A 7,194-nucleotide genomic window follows, 5' to 3' on the forward strand; every position below is an offset into this window, starting at 1 on the left:
TGAATCACATGTCTCATCATCTCTCTGTTCTCCTATTAGCATTTCTTCATCTAAAGTTACTAATTCTTCTAAACTACAAATAAAATTAATCAACCCAGTCCCAGTCATTGGTTGACTAATGTTTCTAGAAAGTGGATCTGCTACATTCCTTCTACCCGGAATATATTCAAATGGAACTTCATAGCACTGAAGTATCGCAAACCATCAAGCAAGTCTGCCTCTAAGATTCTTATGCTTAAATAAGTTCTGAATAGCTGTGTGATCAGTCCAAACTCTGATGGGATACCCTAGGATCATATCCCTAAAACTTTCTAAGGAATAAATTACTGCTAAAGTTTCTCTTTCTGTTATAGAGTAGTTTCTCTCCGCACTATTACAAAGTCTTGATGTGTAAGCTATGGGTTTCAAAGTTCCATTTCTCTCTTGCATGAGTATGCCTCCTAATCCTATGTCAGACGCATCAGTACAAAGGATGAATTCTTTTTCATACATACATACATACATACATATACCAAGGCTTTTCCCCCCTTCCAAGGGAGGTAGCCAAAAAGGGAAAGGCATAAAAACACTCCCACCCATTTCATCCCTAAACACACTCCACACCCCTCCCACCCTCCTTCTCATCTGAGCACCTCCTGGATGACGGGTCATCCCTGCACCTTGCCCACCGCCCTGGGTCAGAAGCAGTGTCGCAAGACACAGCACATCCACAGCAAGGCCGCTTCATTTAATCGGCGACCCCCCCTCTCCGTCCCCCCTTGCATATAAGGAGAGGACGGGGAGAAATCCCTTCGGGCTGCGTCCAAAATTTACTCACACATACTACCCCACCCCCCACCCCCCCGCCCATTCCTCCTCATGCAATCACAACATCATCCATATACAACCATTCTCCACTCACCTCTGTCTTCCGTCCTCTCCCTTCCTTCCTCAACAGACATTCCCCTCTTCCCCAAAGCCCCCTTCACCCCATCCATCCACCTCATCCTAGGACGTCCCCTCATGTTCACTCCCTCCACATCTGCCTTCCATACCTCTTTTACTAGTCTTTCTTCACTCATTCTTTCCATGTGTCCAAACCATCCTAATATTCTTTCATCAACCCTATCTCCCAGCTCCTTTTTCACCCCTGTTCTCCTCCTCACCTCCTCATTTCTCACTCTATCCAGCCTAGTAACCCCCACCATACTTCTCAGACACCTCATCTCAAACACATTCAAACTCCTTCTCTCTTCTTCTCTTATGTTCCACGTTTCTGCCCCATACAGTGCTGTTGGCACAATCACTCCTTCATACAGTCTCCTCTTCGCATCCATTCCTAAATGTCTATTCCTCATTACACTCTTTAATCCACCAAGGCATTTACTCGCTTCTCTCAATCTACATTCTACCTCCACCTTCACTCCACCTTTTCCTGCTACACTTGCACCCAAGTATCTAAAACTATCCACTTCCTCCAGTCGCTCTCCCTTAATGTTCACTTCCAGTCTACTGCCACTTTCACCCCTTGTACATCTCATCACCTTACTTTTACCCACATTTATCTTTAGCTTTCTTCTATCACATACTCTCCCAAACTCTGCCACCAGCTTCCTCAATCCCTCCTCTGACCCTGCCACAAGCGCAGTGTCGTCCGCAAACAACAGCTGGCTCACCTCCCACTTTTCTCCATTTTCTTTAACCATCTCCAATCCCTGACCCACTACCCTAGCATTCACCTCTCACACCACCCCATCCATGTATAAGTTGAACAGCCAGGGCGACATAACGCATCCTTGACGAAGTCCCACCTTTACTTCAAACCACACACTTTCTCCATTTCTAATCCTGACACAAGCTCTACTACTCTCATAAAACCTCTTGACAGCTCCCAAAAGTTTTCCTCCTATCCCATAAATCTGCATAACCTCCCACAGTGCCTTTCTGTCTACCCTATCATAAGCCTTTTTCAGATCCATAAAAGCCCAAAAAACATCCTTCCCCTTTCCTATAGCTTTCTCACATATCTGTCTTACCACAAAGATCTGATCTACACAACCTCTACCTGTCCTAAATCCACACTGTTCCTCACCAATTACTCCTTCTGTTCCTCTCCTAATCCTCTCAATTAAGATCCTCCCATAAGCCTTCCCTACTACACTTAACAGGCTAATCCCTCTGAAACTACTACATTCATACTTGTCCCCTTTTTCCTTGTAAAGAGGAACTATAAAGGCACTTCTCCAGTCCTCCGGTACTCTACCCTCTCTCCAGCAAACATTCAATAACCTCACCAACGAGTCCACCATCACTGAACCTCCCTTTTTCAGACATTCTGCATGGCATCCATCCAGACCAGGTGCCTTACCTCCTTTCATCATCTTTACAACTGCCTTCACCTCATCCTTCCTTATTTCTCCTCCATTCTCCTCACTCCTCACTCTCATTTTCTTTGCATTTCCCACTGCAGCTATCTTTCCATCCCTATCCTCTTTGACATTTAGCAACTCCCTAAAATATTCTGCCCATCTTCCCCTTACTGCCATCTCTTCCATTATGATCTCTCCATCTGCACCTTTTACCTTTTCTTCCCTACTTGATTCGCCTCCTCTTCCTCTCTTAATTTCTTTCCAAAACATCTTTTTATTACTTTCAAAATTTTCTGTCATACTCCTACCCCATTTCACATCTGCTCTCCTCTTTGCCTCCTTTACCTTTTGCTTTACTTCTCTTTTCTTTTCTTTGTACGTCTCATATGACTCCCCCGTCCTCTTTTGTAACCAATCTGTGAATGCTCGCTTCTTTTCTTCTACAACCTTCTTTGTTTCCTCATCCCATCATTCACTACCCTTTCTTCTATTTCCCCCTGTCCTTCTTGTTCCACACACCATCCTTGCACACTTTAAGACTCCCTCCTTGAACCATCCCCATTCCTCCTCCACCCCCATCTCTGCTCCATCCTTTACTCCCTCCCACTCCTCCTTCAGCTTCTTTTCGTACTCCTTCTCCTTTTCCTTTTCATTCAAGGAGTTCACTCTAAGAACCTCCCTACCTTTTGTCCCTTTCCTCTTTCTCCATCTATCCTCCACTCTCAGCTTACCTTCCACCAAAAAATGATCTGATATTCCCCCACCCTCTCCCCTTAGCACATGTACATCCTTAACTCTTCCTATCATAATCCTATTTACCACTACATAATCCATTAGCGCTCTATCTACCACCCTTCCCTCCAGCACCCTCTCCCATGTGTATTTATGCTTGACTTTCTTCCGAAACACTGTATTTGCTATCATCAACTCTCTTTCTAGACACATTTCCACCATCAACTCTCCACTACGATTCTTTCCTGGAACTCCACACTTCCCAACCACTCCATCGATTGGACCATTTCCCACCCTAGCATTAAGGTCTCCCAGTACTATTACATTGACATTTCTTCCTAAACCCTCTATGCACTCATTTAAATTTATCCAAAAGGCCTCCCTTTCTTCCACGCTCTTCTCACTGCCAGGCCCATATGCACTTACAAAGACCCACATCTCCTTTCCCAGTTTCACCTTCATCCACATTATCCTTGAGGAAACCTCCTTCCACTCCACTATCTGTTTACCTATCTCCTCACTTACTAGAATAGCCACCCCTTCCCTCCCTCGCCCTCTCTTCACTCCTGATAACCTCCCACTTACACTCCCAAACTTACACTCACCCTTCCCTTTCAACTTAGTTTCACTCAAAGCCAACACATCCACCTTTCTTCTCACAAACATACTACCTATCTCTTCCCTTTTACTCTCATCTGTACCACATCCACGCACATTAAAAGACCCAAACCTTAGGGTGCTGGTCCGAGGCCCTCCGGCACCCCTTATGCCTTCACTTTTGTTTTTAGGATATATGCCCCGTGGGGCTACAGGGAGAAGGAAAAATTAGAATAGGTGAACTCGTGAGTTTCTCTTTCAACTTGTCAAAAGCTTGCTGTTGTGCAGGTCCCCATATGAACTTTGAGTCCTTTCTTAACAATGAACTTAGTGGATTAGCAATGTCAGCATAACTTTGAATGAATTTTCTATAATATCTTGTTAATCCCAAAAAGCTCCTAACCTTGTCTACATTGGTCGGAACTGGAAAATTCTTGACAGCGTCAACCTTTGAATTTACTGTACTAAGTCCGTGTCTGTCTATCTTATGTCCTAAGTAAATGACACTGTCTTGCAAGAACTTACATTTTTCAAGTTTTACTTTTAACCCTGCTTCTCCTAGTCTTGAGAATATCAAATCCAATTTCTTAAAGTACTCCACTGCAGTCTGAGAAACTATTAAAATGTCATCTAGAAATACACTGGCAGTGTTTCCTAACAATCCATCTAGAATAGTATTCATTAATCTCATGTAAGTTAATGGACTATTACATAACCCAAATGGCATTCTCTTGAACTCATAATGTCCTGTTGTAGTAGAAAATGCTGTAAACTCTCTTGAATCTTCATGCAATTCTATTTGCCAAAAAGCTGATTTGATATCTATAGTACTAAAATATCTATTCTCAGTTCCCAAACTTCTCAAAATGTCACCGATAATGGGTAATGGTAACCTATCACGAATGGTGTGCTTATTCAATTCCCTGTAATCAATAACTGGGCGCATAGTTCCATCAGACTTTGGTACTAAGGTGAAATACACGCTGAGTATTTCACCTGATAAAGAATACTGCCAATGTCACTGAACTAATAACAATGTAAGAATTTTGTCTAATATAAAACCAAAGGATTTTATTCAGCTGAGGGCTAGCCCAACGACGCCCAAGTAACTTGTGTCGATTTGTTGTCTTATGGCTCCTGCTGGCCTGCAACTAAAAGCTTCTTTTAGCCCAAGTGAAAATGCTCCAGCCTTGCGAGGCTTATTCGAAAAGTCCGAAATTTCTTTCCAAAGAACAAAAGATCGTTTTTCGTGATCGTTTTCCTTGTGGTTTGCCCAATTATATCATCTTATTATGAAGCCCAATCATAAAGCCCAAAAAACTTGCATATCAAGACTTCAATGTCTTTTTTCGCACCAAGTCTGTCCATTTCTAATCCCATTCAAAAAAGCCCATAATGAATCTTCAGAGCCTATAAGGTCTTTGTAATGACCTTTTGACATCAACTTTGGCTCGTACGTCGGAAGCCTGTTGGAAAAAGCCCATGATTTTCTCCTGGAGGACCGTATGGTCTCTTCAATGACCTTTTGTCCCTTTTTCTTAGCCCGTTTGAAAAAGGCCGTAAGTTCTTCAATGTCCATAAAGGTCTTGACAAAGACTTGTCGGGTGCCCGGGCCATGGCGTCGTGTTGAAGGGACTTTGAGTCTTTGTCCGCAAGAGTTCGGGGGAGCGCCAGTCACTGCATGGCTTGCCAAGCCATTCATCGAAGGGACGTTCTTCGGTGGCGTCTTATCCCCCAACTTCCTTCCTCTTCCGCGGGGCAAGACCACTCCTGAGCACAAGCTTCCTCACGACACAGATTGATAGTGTAACAAAGAATGACAGTAGAATAGTAGTAGTAGTATAAGTATCATTATATATGTATGAATTATAATCATTATTATTATTATTATTATTATTATTATTATTGTTATTATTATTATTATTATTATTATTATTATTATTATTATTATTATTATTATTATTATTATTATTATTATTATTTTCATTATTATTATTATTATTATTATTATTATTATTATTATTATTATTATTATTATTATTATTATTATTATTATTATAATTATTATTACACAATGTAACACATGTTTTGTTTATTTGTATTTTTTCATGTTTACATATGTAATTCGTGTCACTGAATCCAAATATTTCATTAGTTTTGACGTAACATCGATATTTCTTTATTTATTCTTGATTTTATATTTTATTGTTATATACGCAACCTTTCTCTACAGTAGTTAATTGATTCAATCTACTTTAGCATTCTAAGGATAATTATACAACATCTAGTATTTTTTTCATAATATGAAGTGTATTTAAGAGCTACAATATTAGTAAGAACAAAATAAACAACACAACTTTGCACTGCAAGTGTTTTGATGACTCTTCTAATGATTAGAAGTGCTTTGACGATCGAGATTTTCTAGAATGCATGCTTTCGTCTTTTCTGACTAGTGACCATATGTAATCTCCCATCATAGCAGTAATCCATCGTCCTTGATATCTTCTTTCCATAGTTGCGATATCCTGATGAAATCTCTCGCCATGCTCCTCACTGACAGCCCCCAAGTTTTCGGGGAAGAAATCTAGGTGAGAATGCAAGAAATGTATCTTGAAGGACATACGACAACCAAGTTTCCTGAAGTTTTCAATAAGCTTTGCCACTATTTGTTTATAATTAGGGTCCTTGTGATTTCCTAGGAATCCACGAACTACATCACGAAATGAACACCAAGCTTCTCTTTCAACTTTCGTCATCGCTCTTTCCAGTTTCCAGTTTCCGTTTTCGTTTCCGGTACACAGATGTCCTGCAGTCTTCTCCTAGTAGATTCCATTCTTTCATCCTTGATGTAAGAAGCTCAGCTCCTGACTTAGTAAGACCTAAGTCTCTGATTAAGTCATCTAGCTCACTCTGACTTGGAAAGTGAGGCTTCGAAGTCGTTCTTGGTGCGAAATCTTCGTCTCCCATTTCATGGCTGCTGCTACCTGCTGACCCTTCAGATGAAATTTCCATTGCATCTTCCATCTGGAAAGAAAGAAATAACTAAATATAGCAACTTCAACAAAGACGAATAGCATTAGTATTCCATATATCTTTAGGAAAGTGAATGTATATTAAGTACTTAATATTGAAGTTAATTAAAAGTAAAGAGAGTATGATAAAAATAAACTTGCATTTTCTGGTGGTTGTGGTACTGGTAAGCTATCATCATGTGGGATAGGTGCTCTAGATGATGGTATGTCTGGATACTGCAGAGCTTGTCTTTCTTTCACTTTCCTGTACTTCGTCACATCAATCATACAAAAGTAGCAGTCGTCGTGATGGTTCTTCGGCTTTCTCCATATTCTAGGAATGGCAAAAGGCATTGCCCTTCCTGTACCTCTCAGCCATCCTTCTAGAGTAGATCGGCAGCTTCCACATATCACATGAGGTGCCCATGGCTTGTCCTGGTCACCCATGGGCATTCCGAAATAGAGTCTGTACGCTATCCACACTTTAGCACCTCTCACGATCTTAT

The sequence above is a fragment of the Oratosquilla oratoria genome, chromosome 4 (assembly GCF_046742065.1).
Source record: "Oratosquilla oratoria isolate Oo_2021 chromosome 4, ASM4674206v1, whole genome shotgun sequence".
Classification (NCBI taxonomy): domain Eukaryota; kingdom Metazoa; phylum Arthropoda; class Malacostraca; order Stomatopoda; family Squillidae; genus Oratosquilla; species Oratosquilla oratoria.